This window comes from Acromyrmex echinatior, chromosome 19, assembly GCF_024713525.1.
Source record: "Acromyrmex echinatior isolate Ae372 chromosome 19, ASM2471352v2, whole genome shotgun sequence".
NCBI lineage: Eukaryota > Metazoa > Arthropoda > Insecta > Hymenoptera > Formicidae > Acromyrmex > Acromyrmex echinatior.
The window spans coordinates 3,850,378-3,867,486 of record NC_141870.1 but is presented as its reverse complement, the minus strand read 5'-3'; the positions used below and the strand labels follow the sequence as shown (position 1 = coordinate 3,867,486).

Here is a 17,109-nt window from a genome sequence, read left to right as displayed (position 1 = left end):
ATATACCGTTCTCTAAAAGTATGTCATAATGTGTTAAATTTTTTTTTTTAATTTAACGCCACGTTGAAAAAAGATAAGAATATGAATAAGATAAGAATAATTTTTGCTATCTAAAGTGGAAAGTACTGTTAAATTTACACAACATGGAATTTGTGCAATAAAAATTAAAATAACTACTAACTTTGCTGATAGCATCGAAATAGCTAACGTTATACGGGAGCTGGCCGTGACACCGTCCTCGAACTTCATCCCAATGTATAAGCAAGAAGCTCATTGTGAAGTCGGAGAGACTCCGCACTGTATCAATGACGTGCCTCCGAATGAGAAACACGTTAGTCTCGTCGCCTGTTAACCCACACGAGATTCCTCTTTGTCTAATCCCAAAGAGATGCGGCGATGTTCTCAAACGTCGGGTCATCGTGACATCACCGGTCCCTAACAGCGGTATTGCACGCGCGTGCGTTTAACAATAATAATAAGTTCTAACGTAATTCTATGCTGAATCACAGTCGATGAATTGGCCGAAATTTGCGTTTGCGTTTCACGAGCATAGTTGAACGGGGGCCATTCACCAACGGGCTACGTGTGACACACCGTGTCATTATCGAAATTATATAGATTAATCGGAAACAGTTCGGTGGAGAGTCGAAGGAGATAAAAAAAGAAGGGACCGCCCATCATCGGGGCCGTTCTCTCTTAAACGAAAGGATTCCTCGCTACAGCGATTCAGGTGTCACGAGAGATGGCAGAGAAAGATGCGAATGATGAGAAGAATCGCGCTGGAACGAGTCAGTCACACGCTAGAATATCGTAAAAATTGTTGCCACATTCAACGCATAAATAATCGTCTGGATAAGTGACGTATACATGAAAAAATATCATTCTGTTGCTAAGAAAAGTGATTACTTAATTTATGTTTTTCCTTTTAAGTAATAGTTATCTTTAATAAAGAAGAATCATTTTCTTGATAATAATTTTAAAATATATTTATTACAAATTTTAGAATTAATTATTATGTATTTAAAACAAAAATTTATTTTTTTTATAAAATTGCAATTTTATATAATAAACAAATATATTTGTTTTAATTTAATAATCTTGATTGAAATATTACCAGGATTTAGAATACTTTGAATAAATTGTGATGGACTTATAATACAGATTTGTTATATAAACTTTTCAAATATTATTGAAACAAATATATAATTATTACTTGTGTACAGTAAATATTTTTCTGTATGCATGTACGATACATTTCATACAAAAAAAATCGATTTTTAGAAATCTCCTTGCATCGTTCGTGGCTTATGAGAAATCTTTCTTTTTTTCAATCATCATTCTCGGTCATTTTTCTTAATTGTTATCTACACTGCATTTATTATCTATATTAGTGTCACCCTCCCATCATTTATGCAACGTTACGCGATTCCGAGATTTATTCGTTTGATACACAATTGCGTTCGATGTCAACTTGACGCGTGGAATAAACGACCACATTTATCATTAAACATGCGCCAAAAATACAGGCGAATGACGATATCAGTCGCGGCGTATAAAAAAAAACACGATGTGCGCGTGTTACGTACGGAACCGCGCCGGCTCCTTGGTGGCGGACTGCGCCTAAAAATAGTAGGGCCATGGCATCCTAGAAAATGTAAACGAGGCCGCGGGGCAGCACACACGGTCTCGTGCAGCTGACTATGAAATTCACAAAGGACCCGCGCGCCGGAACAAAGGCACTCGTATGCGCGAAGACGCCGTAAGCCGGAAGAGAGAGAAGGAGAGGAGAGTGGCCGGACGGGCCCTGAAAGAGAAAGAGAAACAGAGAGAGAGAGAGAGAGAGAGAGAGAGAGAGAGGGGGGGGGGGGAAGAGAGCTCGATGAGGAGGATCATTCGCGTAAGGAGAAAGGGCAGGCGGGACGAAGCTGCGGGGTAGATACGCCCCTGAAACATGCAGAAACGATGCCGGTCAGGAAGCGGGACGCTTCTGGGAAAGGTACCGCGCCATCTGCGCCGCCCAAGAAATCGCCGATCCGTCGCCCGGGTCTCGTGTTTATCGATGATTACCACACGTAGCTAGCTACACGTTCCCGAGTGTATCGAGGTGCGAGCCATGATCGGCGCCGAAATTCTTGGAAAATTCGCGAATTTCGTTTTGCGCGAGAGTACCTCGACGGAATCGAGGCACGGTCTAAGTCTACATCGTTTGAAGTTTTAATAATTCGAGGAAATGTCACTGCTCGAATCTCTGTCCTAAAAAACAAAGTTTGTCTTTCCCTCCATGGCGCGTTATTAAACCGTTATTATTATGAAGGGCTCGAACGCTCCTCGGAAAATAATTGAGCGATCCAATTAGTCCCCCGAGCCTGGGTATTCGCTCGCGCTTCGAATTATCGTCACATCCCGGGGAGGATCGCTGAGGGCCACTGAGTCGATGGTCTGGAAGGATGCGAAAGGGGATACGGCGATTTGGAGCAAGTCTCCAATTCTTGGAGGAATCGTGCGTGTTTGACCGGAGGGCCTGGGGAAAGAGAAGGCGGAGGAACGAGGAAAAAGGCGAGAGACAGAGAGAGAGAGAGAGAGAGAGAGAGAAGGAGGAGCAGAACGGACGGGAGATTGGAGGCGGCAAAATGGAAAGGTTAAGTTACGAAACGCAACGGCAGCCTCCAAGGTCTCCCCCGTCCCTCAATCCCCACACCTCATCGGTCGATCTGACCCTTTTTTTTCTTTTCGGCTGAATAGATCGAACAAATATGTAACGCAAAGAGTGACTCCTGACACGCAGCCCTATCGCAACTTGCAGCTATTCACTGCGGCTTTACCGCGATCGATCGCAGGCCGCAACGTTCCTTTCAAGCGTATCACTGTTATCAGCGTACGGCCCTGTCCTCCCAGCCCTCTCGTCCTCATTTTCGGCCCTCCCGGATGCGTAGTGATCTCGCCCGCGCCTCCGCTGATATCTTACGCGCTGACGCGTATGTGAGCGAGCTGGGAAAATGGAGGCCCAGAGTCAAAGATGATATGGCGTTAACTCAAAACAGTTCAGGGTACGCAAAATAGAGTGCTTTCCAATTGCTTGTCACATCTTAATACAAATGTACATAGAAATGTACAAAATATAGCATTGTGCATGATTCAATTGGAACAGAATGTACGCTGTGTTGCGATTCCAAATAGAATCAAATTAAAGCTGATATTCATAGTCGATTCTTATATTTGAGACTGTCTTAAAATGTCAGCCAAATCAGAGGATTGTTTTAACATCTTAAGACATTTAAGATGGTCTTAAAATAAGAACGGACTATGAACACCTCTAAATGTAGCTTCTTCAACTTGTATTGAATGAAAAAGAGCAAAAACCCAACGTTCTCCAACTTCACTTATACCCGCTGCAATTAGTAATACATAACTATAGACTTTCTATAATAAATCATTATTTAAATTTAAGTCTTAAGCCATAAGAAATTGATCAATCACAGTTGAATGTGGGAATAATTGACTATGATTGATCAATTTTTTACGGCTTAAGACTTAAAGTTTAGATAATGACTTAATTATTGTTGAAAGCCCATAATTGTCACTAGAAAACACAAGCTTATACCGACTAATAATTCTTGGGCTGATTGATACGGATGTAGTGTTGTGTCGACGATTACGGCAATTAGAACCCAGCTTGTATCGCCGTGTATATGAAAATGTAATTTTACAGTTAAGAAGTATCCGTAGAAGATAATACGATAACGATCATCTATTTTCTTTTGCGATGGCAGATATAATATAAGAATGAAATACTGGAGCCTCCGGATATACTGCAGGATTTCATTATGTAGAAAATAGAGGTCCTGAACTGACCGGAACCACCCTGCTGGAAAGTTAAAAATGCTGCGTACGCAGAGAGAATAGAACGATGCGTGTGCGTATGCGCTGTGTGGCACTGCGGATCTCGCCAGGCCTTGACACATTTCGTTCGGTGGCGCCAAATTGGTCGCTTGGACGAGCACTCGCTCCAAACGGGAGAGGAAGAGGATGGAAGAGGAGGAAGAGGAGAATGAAGAAAGAGAGGGGAGAAAGAGGGACAAAGGGACGAACAAATCGGAAGGATAAGAGAGACCGCGGCATGATAAGAGAGAACGGGATGGCAAAATCAACGATATTGAGGAAGCCAGAGAGAAAGAAAGAGAGAGAGAAGAGGCCGAGGGCCAAAATGGAGAGAAGATAGAGGAGGGCGAGGCAGAGGAAAATCAATGTCAGGCAACGTGCGTTGCAACCCGAAATCAAGGGAGCTCAGGCCTCCCACGCTGTTCCCATCCCGGCTTGGTACCCGGTCGATTTTGCAAGGGATGGCGGTACGAGCGCACACCCTCTCCCTTTTTTAACCCCTCGGAGACTGGAGTGAACCATAACCCGCACAACGCCACTTCCCAGGCCTCCCTGATTCGCGATATCGATGATTGAAGATATAGTATATCTTCGCTTTGATTATCGCTAACTATCGGCAACAACTTCTTTGGAATTCCAATAAAAATAAAAACCTCCTTATATTCGTAGACACAACGCTACAAGTAATAACTTTGCTGTGATATGAGGAGAGGTAATAATGTTGTCAATGTTAAGAGATGGAGCGAAGATGGAGCGTATGATAGAAGATCGATCATTGTTAAAGTATAGATTATCGTTTTCCATTTCCGAAATATAGAGGACTCCGAGAAAACGATAGTAGTTTGGACAGGGAGTTGACGAAGGTCTTCCTGATCTCCTCAGGGCCATGAAGAGCGAGTTTAGTTAGCTTGTTGAAATTCTGAAATACTTTGGTCACGTAGTCGGCGAAGCGATCTGAACCGTTAGAGTTCGAAAATAGTTAGGAATCGGAGGGAATTCGAAGAAAGGCCTCGATTATGCATCTCGGTCTATTATATATGGTTATACAAAGCATGTTAATTATCAAAGTGCACGAGGTTAAAATCAAGATTTCTAATTTTAGAAAGTAAATAAATACAAATTTTTTATACCTACACTTTATTTAAAGAATAATTATCTTCGCAGGAAACTTGGCCACGCAAAAATCCGTTTCAAGTAAATTTGTCAATTTTGAAAAATTAGCTATTTGCGACGGAATATTACGTTTTGTATTTCAATATCATCTCGTATCGGCGTAGTGCGATTTCAAAAAGGATCCATTCTCCTCATTATTTCGCGCGCTAGTAGAAACGGATTTTTGATGGCCAACTTTTCCTGCGAAGATAATTATTCTTTACATAAAGTGCAGTATAAAAAAATTTTTATTCATTTATTTTCTAAAATTAGAAATCTCAATTTTAACCTTTGATAATTAACATGCTTTGTATTGTATATAATAGACCGAGATGCATAATCGAGGCCTTTCTTCGAATTCCCTTCGATTCTTAACTGTTTTCGAACTCTAGCGGTTCGGATTATATCAATTTACTTCCTGGTAAGTATATTCGCTTCAACTAAAAATAAAATTTCTTGATTTATTATTTCATCCATTATTTGATTTATTCTTATCAATGTAACTTGTAATAGCATATATGCCTGGAAATTAATTATAGCATAATTAATTATCCCATTATTCTTAATGTTATCGAGTATTAAATTAAATGAAGAGTTAAATTTAATATTCGACAATTAAGAATAATGAGATAATTATTCTCTAATTTAAATTAAATAATAGATGAAATAAATCAAGGAATCCTATTTTTGATCGAAGCTAATCGTGGAGCCCGTAAATAATATTCATATGCAAATTTGCAAATATATTCTTCAGTTCTATAAACTGTTAATTTTAGTTTTTAGATTTAAAACGCTTCGTAAACTGAAATAGGAAATAATATTACATTAAACGACAATTTAATAATGATGCTAATAAGAGTTAATTCGGAAAATATCATTTCATCCAGAATTTGAACTTGGAACTTTCCAGGATGGGTTTTCCAAGAAGTCTTACCAATTCGATTATTGAAAAGTCAAGAGTTTGAGGTCATTTTTCATAATAAATTCTTATTAGCATCAATATTAAATTGATAATCAACGTGAATTGTGATATTATTTCTAGTTTCAGTTTATAATTGCATTTCAAGTCCGACAAATTGAATCGGCACGCAAATAATAGAAGTGAAAAATGTATTTGCAAATTTGCATATAGATATTATTAAACGTCAAGATGCGTTACAACCAAAAATAACATTCTATTATTTGACATGTACTGTTATTGCATGATCGATTCTGACGCGAATAAACATTTTGCGAATTACGTTGTCCGCCCACTCCCACGAGTGCTTGTCGACTCACTTCCTTGACGCGTGAACGCTGAAAAAGCTGCGTGTCTCCGAGCGTCTGCGTGTCCGTGATGAAAATAGTGTAGACATAATTTTCCAGGGAGACGTGCGATTTAGTGCGATTGCTTTGTTCGCGAGGACGTCGGACGTCGGACGTCGCGTGGCCGTCACGCCGGTCACGCGTATGCACGTATACACACGCGTAAGCGCTTCTCCGCATTGCGTGCGCGCGCGCATATACGCAGCCTCGTGCACGCACGCATTTGTTATTGATTGATACGCGCGGTAGGCCCGGCGCGAGGGATGCTCGGAGCCCTACACTACGCGATGTAGCGGAAAACACGAATTCCTGAAAATATCGATACCTTCGAGGGCATCCACTGGCCCTCCTCGCGTTAGTACATTCCTCACGTGCGTGAAATTGTAAGAATAACTGTCGTATTTCTGCACTCTCCCGACATTAGTGGATTTCTAAAGGCTGAAAGATAATGGTAATAACATAGCGAATACTCTCGCAAAATTGACTGGAGTTTTGCTCGATGATAAAAGGATCAATTTGTTTAAAGTTTGCGTCGAGCAATCGACATTAATATTATTCATATAAGTAGAAGCTAAATATATATATATATATACATATATATATATACATATGGTCGAGTTAAATTACGTGTCGATTATCATCAAATTTAAAACGTAATTAATGTCGAAATATCTCAAATCAAATTGATCATCGATTTTTTTTTTGAGATACTATTGATGATACTATTAATGATGCTAATAAGCATCTTAAAGCACTTCAAAGGTGTGACTGAGGTGATATTTTTTGTAATAATAATGTTTTTAAAGTGTTTATTGGCATCATCCATTATTAAATGGACGATCAATTTAATTTGAGATACTTCAGTTACACTTTATGATTGCGATTCAAGTTCAATAATAAGTTATTTAAGTTTAAAAACATTTATTTAACCAAAAGATATGTTTAAAATGTAAAAAATTATTAGGCATGAAAATCCAGCTTTGATCATATTTGACGCTTTTTATTAATTTGTGTTATTCACAATTGCAGTGTCTAATCTAATTTATTATTATTCGCACAATCTTTTCAGTCTTATGAAAGGTAATACTGCGCAATACATTTAATATCACTATTTGTTGGATGTGATTTAAATTACAGCTAGTAAAAGCGACGAAATGTCGTCGGAATATGTGCTTCGAATATGAGCGCAAAGATCGCCGCAAGAAGCGACGTAATAATCAACTGCGATGAATTTCGCGAGACTCGATGGTGGTGGTACTGCAGTAAATTTGCACCCACGCCTGGCTGCCCGCCCAATTTGACGTTCCACCCCCGCCTTCCTCCACGAAAATATACGCGCCTGGGCGTCGAGTAGCTGGCGCTATCCCGTGTGCGCGTCGCGAACCTCACGCAATGACGCAGCGCATGCGGTGCGTTGTGCACACGCATGAGGCGCGTGAGCACGCGTCGCAAGAGCCTAATTTCTATGCCTATACATCGAAACGGTGCCGTTAACATGTTTACGCATCGCACACGAATTTCAGCCGTCTTCCGGTAACATTCTCCCCGATCGGATATTCCACATGTATCCACTTTTATAATGTGAACTCATGTGTTGTTCAGTCGAAAGATTTATTTAAGAAGGAGCGAAAATTAATTGCGAAAGAAAGATTATTAAGTAGGTAGTTTATTTTTTGAGAAATACTATAATAATAATGCCTCTTGTGCGCGCACACGCATGAGATCTGACCCAATCTACCGGTTTCTTCTTCTCACGCACGATGCAGCAACGATAAGAAAGATAGAGAAAGAAGACGTGACCGGGCAGCGTTGGTCCTTTATGTATAGGAAAACCTGGACCTGAGAGGGGACGACGAGGAATAGAGGATATCCAGCGAAGATAGGGTTACGCACATTGTGCGTGGGCGGAGGGTAACGCCGGTTCGCAGCAAGGCGCGCTCGTTGTTTTATTTGAGCTTGCCGATGCGAGGAGTATGGTAATAAAGCTCGCGAAAGGGGGAGGAGGGGGGTTTCATAGGAGACTACAGTCCGGCTATTTTGTCCTCGTCCGTATGGAGGAAGCATGGAAAAAATGCGTCGTGCGCGCTCCCGCGACGGTAAAAAATTCAACCCTCCGAGGGTGGGCGATGGTTAATGAAAATGAATGAAAAATTTATGGCCGCGTCTATCGACGGGGCTTCGTCCGGGCTTCCGCGATTCCAGTTTCATGTAATATAAACCATGAAACCAAGAAAAATTCTAAGTAATTAGAAAGGAAATAATCACAATGATTAAAAACGATAAGAAACTCGATAATTAAAAATTGTTGAAAGAGAAGTAAAATGATCAATTCAGCTTTCCAACGAGTCGAAAGAGACAATTACAATGAAGGTAAAAGGTATTCGTGTACAGGAGATTTTTATTTAAAGAAAGTTATTTGTAAAAAAAATAAATATTAATTAGCAATTTACAATGAGTATATTCTGTCTTAATATAAAGAAAAAAAATTCGCAGAAATAACTATCTCTTGATGAGAACTTTTTCTTGACTGTACGAATACTTTTTATACAAATATACAATTTTTCATTTTCGATTATTATTAAACAAATACATTTTAATTATTACACATTCTTTTAGGTAATTTTGAGAAATATACAGTTTATTTTATTTTTTGTTAATAAATTATTCTTACTTCTAATTAATGTTTACTTCTTAAAAATAAGATTTTTTTGAAAGATATCTTTTCTGTATAGGTATACTTCTTGTGCACTCGTTTTTTTTTTGCTGTTGTCATAATCATTATCATTATGGGATATTTTGTAAGGGGCATTTTATTGCACGATGAATAAATAATTTCTGTTTTACTATTGAAAATATCTCCGTTAATTACATGCACAGTAATCACAATTGTTAAACGATACGGATATACATATGCGAGCTATAAGTATAATGTTATGCAAATCAAAGATCATTGTCACACATCGCGAGTCTAAAGACATCAACGCAAGTAAATTCTCCGCTTTAATTGAATACATCCTCCGGTGCAAAGTGCGTTTTTCTCTCGATCTTTTTCGAACCATTCGTTAATATTCCAAAACCACTTACTAATTATCAGGAAGCGTAGAATTGCACTTCTCGTAGATTCATCATTTCTGAAAAGATCTTTCCTCAAAAATTGTTTATTACTATTCTCGATTATTTTCCGATTAACATTAATCTTTCCGAATCGATCGTAATTACGTCGTCCACATTACGTATAAATAATCGTCATCAGATGTAGCACGTCGTTTATCAACGATTTCACATCTATCACTTACACTGTTGACGATCATTACTCTGCTCAATAATGCATATTCATATGCTCGTATACACACATCCTGATTACGTCAAAGCGCGGTGTCGTGCTCTTTCATGAAAAACAACAAGACCTTCACGAAAAAACACAGGCGTTCCTTCTTTTTATGTAGGTATGTGTGTGTGTTTTTCGATTGCGTTCCATGCTTCATTTATCAGTTCGTTCTTACGAGCGGGTGCTCCAATGGCCTTATCATGAATTATTTCGTGACCCGAATTCGGTATTGTACCCGCGGATTCTCTTTCCCTCTCTCTCACTCCCACATTTGATCTCCCTCGCTCTTTCTCTCCGTCGTTCTCTCTCTCTCTCTCTCTCTCTCTCCTTCTTTCTATCATATCCGGTGGTCTAACGGTTAACAGCGAACTGTATGTGAACCCATTTACATATACACGTACGTATGCTCGTGTGACGAAACAATACGCGTAGTCGAGAAGTTTTCGTGCTTGGCCCCAACGAAAACGCGAGGCGCTTGTTGTACGCCATGCGTGTGTGGGCGACATCAAGATAGGCGTTATCACAGGCCAACCACAGATGATCGTATCTCGCTTATCCCTCCTTGCCCTCCGCCGCTCCGCCTTTCTGCGCATCGACCTACTGAAAACGTGTACGTGCAATCGTTGCAATCATTACGACACTGATAATAAGCTCGTTTTCGCATGGCATAATCCGATTTCCTGATTATCTGTAATGCGCGTTTAGATATATAAATGTTGTTCCAATAGTTGCGAAAGAGGTCACATATAAATATGTATATAGTATATTTTAAATAATATTACTTTTTAAAAAAATTAAATTTTAATAAATATTTGTTCAAATTATAGTTCTAAGTAAATATTTACTAAATGCAAATATATTTATATATATTTATTTGATACAAGAATCACAATTTGTGTGTGAGTGTGATATAACTATTATTTTTTATTTTAATATTTATTTATTGTAAATAAACATTTATTTAGTACTATTCAAAGAAATATATTTATATATATTAAGATTCAGTAATTTTTTTCAGTGTACTGCAATAATAACTCTTGCCCTCAAAAGCTGATATTTTTATATTTTACATGTTCCAATACTAAAGATTTTCGCAAGTTTACTGATGAAGTTTGTGAATTTGATATTGTACGAATTTTGATATTATATTTTTCGATTGCAATTGATATGGATGAAGATTACATTCAATATATAGAACACGTTGTCTCCTTGATAACTATACGATAACTATATAAGAACATTATTGTTACATGGGGAATGAAATATGGTCGAATAATTTGTCGCGTAAATAACCGCCGCTATGAAGGGCAGATAATAATTTCGTGTAATCTACGAAGTAATCGAACAATTTTAGGCCGTAGCTGGATAGGCCGGGCGGTCTCTAATTCGGGTTACTGCGATTCTACCGCATACTACCGCCCCCCCCCGATCGATCAATACGAACTGTATATGAACGTGGGGATGTCTGTCATGCCATTTTCTGACCACACTCTTGTCAAATAGTGTGCTAGATATTCATAAATGACGGTCATAGAGCGTCATCTAAGCGAATATTTATTTGTTTTTATAAATTTCTGTGTACGTATTAAATTTAAAATTTATCATTTTTCGCCAAAAACAAAACAATGCCATTTTTTCGACGTTTTTGAAGGTATCATGATGACTTTTTAACAAGTCTATCGGGCACGCGTGAAACGGACGTTTTCTTCTACGAAGATAATTTGCAGTGAGTTAGAGGGCTCATGCTCTTCTAACTCTCTTTCTAAAACACCGCGCCTGGCCATGACATACATAACAGCCAGCCTTTCGCATCTTCTCTCGGGAACGTCTAAACAGCCTAAACCCATAACTCACGAGGAATCTGCTGCCTTGTCTTCGGAGGGAACCCGCTATTTTCTCACGTCTCGAAAATAGCTACTTTTATCGTCGTACACAAAGAGCCGGTTGATCTTACGGTATGCATCGCGAATAAAAAATCTATTTAAGTAAAAAATTAAGCACAAAGTAGAATTATAATTATTCCGTTATTTCCTTCATGATAACGGCGTTCGAAATAATATATTCACCAATACACGAGTTGACTAATCCACGTCGCGAGTTGCGGGCATAAAAATAGGACATGCATTTAATTTTATACCGTTCCAAGGCCTGACGTAACAGAGTCGTTTAATCGACATAGCTGCGTAGGAAGGAAAGCTGATGCGGTTGTATGATTTTCGACGCATTGTCGCAATGTAATGGGCAAAGGTCCCCACATTCTTCTTGTGCAACGATTTTCGGTGATGGAAGGTCTCGTGATGGCGACAGTAGAACGCCGCGGCAAGACTGAATTATGTCTAATCGCTTCTAAGAATCTGCTAGCCGAATGAGCGGCCTCTTTTTTAAATGGCATGTAATGGCAACTTGCGTGCATGCAGGGAATGTCGAAAAATTATTCATAATAATAACGATCGAATTTAAATAGGAAAAGTTTATATCTTTGAAATTTTGCAAAAAATAATTAAATATCAGAATTTCATGAGATTTTTGGAATTAATAATAGCTTTCCGTGAAGATAAAAAAAAATATCCAAGAGTATCCCTCTAGTTATATTAATGATAATGATTTCTATTTTGTATATTCTCATATCGCGTTGACAATGGCTATGTTTAATATTAAATCTATAGCGTCAAATTGACACTGTATAGTGTTAAATATAATTTAGTATAAAATAACGATATAATTGAATAGAAGCAGTGGCGACATCACTCTAAATTTCTTACAGTAAAATCACACTTCTCTTCCCATCCAAGAAAGGAAATGAAAATATAACCACCCTTAAAAAAAAAAAGGAAATGTTTCACTTCTTGAAAAAGAGTGACAATTTTCATTCTTTTCAGAGTGAATTATTATTTCAAAGAAGTGAAATTTCACTTCAAAAAAAGTGAGAGTTCATTCTAAAAGAGTGAAGATTGTTACTTTTTTTTCAAGAAGTAAAATATTTTCACTTGTCAAGGGTGGTTGCATTTTCACTCTTTTGAAGTGAGATTTCAGTGCAAAAATTTAGAGTAATTAGATTAAATTTAACACTATATACAGATTTAACAGTGTTCCAACAGAAAAAACAGTTTTGCAACTGTTAGATTTTTTAATACAATTGGTTTATTTAGATATTCAATAAAGAAAATTAGGGGCAAGAGCAATCATATTAAAGAATTTGACAACAATTACAAAATTACTTTTCCTGCTGAATACAGTCAATGTTTGCCTCCATATCCGTCAAACAAACCCTTCGTACTTTCCATGGCGATGCGAAATTGTCATTCAGCGAAATGTCGTCGCAGGCACGTGAAGGCGCACGTGGAATTAATACTCGGAAATAACGAATTAATGTTTAAGCGAGTCGCTGCTTGTACTATACAAGCTTTTTCGCTAAAGTTCGTCGCAAGTCTAGCTGAAACTTTTACGAGACACGTGCGCAAAATTGCAGAAGGGTTGCGAGATCCTATAAGGAGAATAAAAAAAAAAAAGAAACGGACAGAGAGGGAGATAGCAGAAGAAAAAATAATCGACCGAGGGAAGACAAGGGCCGACAACGACATGCACCTGTGTGCGAACCCGCACATGTCTGATGCAACTGCACTACCCCTATCTTCCCTCGCACGAAGCTCCATTCATAATTCAGCGGGGCGAATTAGACGAGCGAGGGACGCGAGTTCTCTCGCGTGTCTCTGTTGCGAAGGGCACAGGTAGCGAGAACAAATTAAGCAATATCGAACGACATATTTCGCTTCGACAGAATGGACTGAGCAAGAGATGTTAGCCCTTCCCCCTCCTCCTCCCCCCGAAAGAACACTTTCACTTTCTGCGTTATTTCGTATGTCACCTAACTATTCTTTCACTTTTTTTACTGCTCTCGGTCGCCACTCACCAAGCTCTCGTTGTAATTGGTGTACTATAACTGCATAAATAACGAACTCACGATGGTAGAAGCATCTACATAAATAACCGACAAGTCGTCGATGCATGCATTGCAGAACGATTGAGGACTGAAGAATGAAATGATAATGAATTTTGTTCCAAGCAAAATATTTTATCAAACGTCATGCCGTTGTATCGTCACGATGCGTGTCTTTCACATCGAATCAATGCGACTTATTTGACTGGTAACTCTTATGATACATTATTATAGTAAACTTAGAAATTTCTTTTAAGTATAAAAATGCGAATTTCACAAATCGGTCTTTTTCTTTCAAACATAAGACAATCATGCAATATTGATCGATTCTTTTATGGAGTTCGTATTCTTAACAGAAAGTCAAGAAGTGATATTTAGAATTTAAAAGAAAATATTGCAGTTAGGAAAATGAAATGCCAAAGAAAAAAAAAAGTATATATAATTCTATGATCGTGCTTTTTTCAAAGTCTTTTTGTTTAATTTCGTTTTAGCTGATTTTATGTAACTTTCATTTATCAATATATGATTGATATCATTCTTCAGCAATGAATACAGCAGCAAGATCAAACGTCACTGCAAAAGTTCTTACAAAAAGACTATATAATACGCAGAAAGATTTTGTTAAAATTTCTAAAAATTTAACTGTGGTATATATATATATATATAAAATATAGATATAGATTTGGAAATAATTTTCTTGGACCGTTAAAATAATTATGTATATTAAATTAAAATATTATAAAAATATATATAATAATATATATATATATATATATATATATATATATATATATATATATAATGAATGTTTAAATACAAAAAACCATCTTCTCTATTCCATTCTTCAAATAAACAAAATACTATTTCGCAAGGTAATTACACTAGAGATTTTTATTATCGATGTTTAAACGCTATTTATGTTGAATCATTATAATAATTTTGTACATAATTAATAGTTATCTAATATATAGAACAGTTATCTAATTAACAGTTGTCTAACTAACAACACATATAAAAAGAATAAGAAGACGTTGTTTTGCGGGCAGAAGAGTAATAAAAGTGATTCTAATTTGAAACCGCTTCAACAGATTCCATAAAATTCAAATCTTACACGTGAAACACACACACATACACTTCGGTTCGGTTTTTTCCTTTGCCAAATAACTTGCGCAATGGCACTGCGATGTCGCGTGAATTCCACGCCAAGGTGATGATCGGTATGACGAAGTAGCACGGTTTCTAACGAAGAGCTCTAACAAAAAGTAACACTTTAATGAATTCTCGGTGAGCATAACTGTACTTCCGATAGAATAACTCAACAATGCAACGGTTACGAATTTTCTCACCGCGCTACTGTGGTTCTCTCGTTGTATTCCTTCTCACTCGAGCAGAGCTTCAAAGAACTTCACGGTCACATTTACATTAACGCAACAGAATATCTTCACTGTCTCTATTTTTTTTTAAATAATATATCTTTTCAGAGTAATATATCTTTTCATGTCTTTGCACCTCTGTGTAGTCACACGGCCTTTGAATAATTTAAGAGCGGCAAAATTTTTTCAATATTTTGTTTCAATGAAAGATGAGAGACGCATAACTCAAAACAGTTTAGGAAACGTGAAATAGAAGATAATACGATAACGAATATCTGTTTTATAGTGGCAGATTCGACATAAGAATAAAATATTAGATGCAGCCTCTGAAAATTTTTTTTACTTCATGTTTTTTTCAACGTCGCATTCATGACGCAACGGTATTAAATCTAATTTTTTTTTTCGACACGTTCCGAGTCTCTTTGAAAATCTCGGAGTAACGTGAAAGTGCAAAGGAAGGCTTTCGAGACGACCGCATGGACCGCTCCGAACTTTGATACATTAATAAATAGCTTCTCTGCCTATCAGTGGACTTCTTTTACTCTTCCTTGAGCACGTTTAACATGCACGGATTGCCTTCCCTGTCCTTCCCGTTTCTTTGCCTTTTCTCCTCTGCGGGCCTAATGTCAATAACCGTTGCATTAGTTGACGCTTCGTTACTTTCTTTGCGGCGGGCGAGCGAGCAGGCGATTAAAAATGGTCGAGGTGTCATTCGCGATGGTACACGGTCGCCGCGACGCCGACGTCGACGTCGACGTCGACGTCGAATCGCGTCGGTGTTGGTGGCCAGCGTCCGTCGCACCTGTTTCACGTGGCGTCGTCGTAGCATCACGCTCGGTGATTTGCTCGCCGGAGCAAAAGATGTTCCCAGTGGCTGCACCGTCGCCTGCATCCTCTTTGTACACTTTGTTCACACCGTGAAGGCAAGTCGTAAGGCATCACCCCGTCCCGGGGCACGGACGGGGAGACCCAGTAAATCCACGTACATCCACGTACAGCGTCGTCGCTCTCTCTTTCTGCACGTTAGAGCGTCGCCGAAGCGGAGACTGACGTACACGTGGATGAAAAAAGATCTATACGAAAACCGTTCCGAAAACCGTATTATCTCTCGGTTCTATATATTCTTTGATCAGTCTGAGATCGATTTTCCTGTCCTCTTTGAAAGTCAAGAAATTGAATGAGAAGAAAGATTTTTTTTTTTTTAATTCCGTTTTAAACCCGTTAAAAGATCCGTTCGTCATCGAGAACGTGGGAGAGTTCGGAGAACATCAGACGGCGCTTTCTACAGCTTCTTTTTACGATGCACTGTTTTATCTCTTGCCGCGAGACTCGGAGAGAAGTGATAGAATGGTACAAGGATGAGAGAAACGCGGCAGTTGCAACATCCGCGGTCGGATCCCACGTGCAGCTGATGATGCAATGTTCGTGCATTTTGTAACTTCATAGCCAGAAGGCCTTCTTACCCAGCATATTGGATTAGATAAAGTCGGATCGAGAGCGTTGCACTGTCTGAGAGAGCATTGAGTAATACGTATATCGCCCAATTATATGGCTTGTCGGTTAAATATCGCGCATATCTTGTAAAATTTAATTTTCTTAAATGTTCGTAGCAAGGAAATTTATTATTCGCACTTACGCTATATATTTTGGCGATGAATCAAAATACACTTGGTATGAATGTGAAATTCAATAAACTTGCAAGGTTTTATTCAGTTCGAACCCGTTCACTTGCCACATCATCCTTGAGTTCACTGTCAATAGACTTAGCTGCGTTGTTATCTCTTACTTGCGAAGGTTTAGTGATCTAATATTACTGCCCGTCAACAATATAATATGTGTGTGTGTGTGTGTTTTACGAATAATCTTAAATATATATTATAATAATTACTCTCTAAAATTTTTAGAGTGAATCCCATTCTTAAAAACTGAAAATTGAGCTACTCTTTTTTTAAGACTTGCTCAATTTTCACTCTTTAGTGAGATTCCACTCCAAAGAATTTAGAGAATAGATCATCACACGTGTTGGATGAAATATTTTTGCGCAATTAAGCTGCGCAAAAATCTCATTTCCTCAACGCGTCAAATCGAATCTCCACCGAATTAAAGACTCGATCGCGCTGTACGCGTAAGTGCAG

The 17,109-nt window shown here is 38.3% G+C and overlaps 1 protein-coding gene and 1 long non-coding RNA gene across 6 annotated transcripts in view; one reads left to right on the top strand and one right to left on the bottom strand.

The window, feature by feature from the left end:
* LOC105147852 (uncharacterized) overlaps positions 1-17,109 on the top strand; it is a 185,093-nt gene that overhangs the window by 133,969 nt on the left and 34,015 nt on the right. The window lies entirely within an intron of this gene.
* Positions 1-17,109, bottom strand: part of chinmo (Chronologically inappropriate morphogenesis) — a 59,664-nt gene that overhangs the window by 11,739 nt on the left and 30,816 nt on the right. The window lies entirely within an intron of this gene.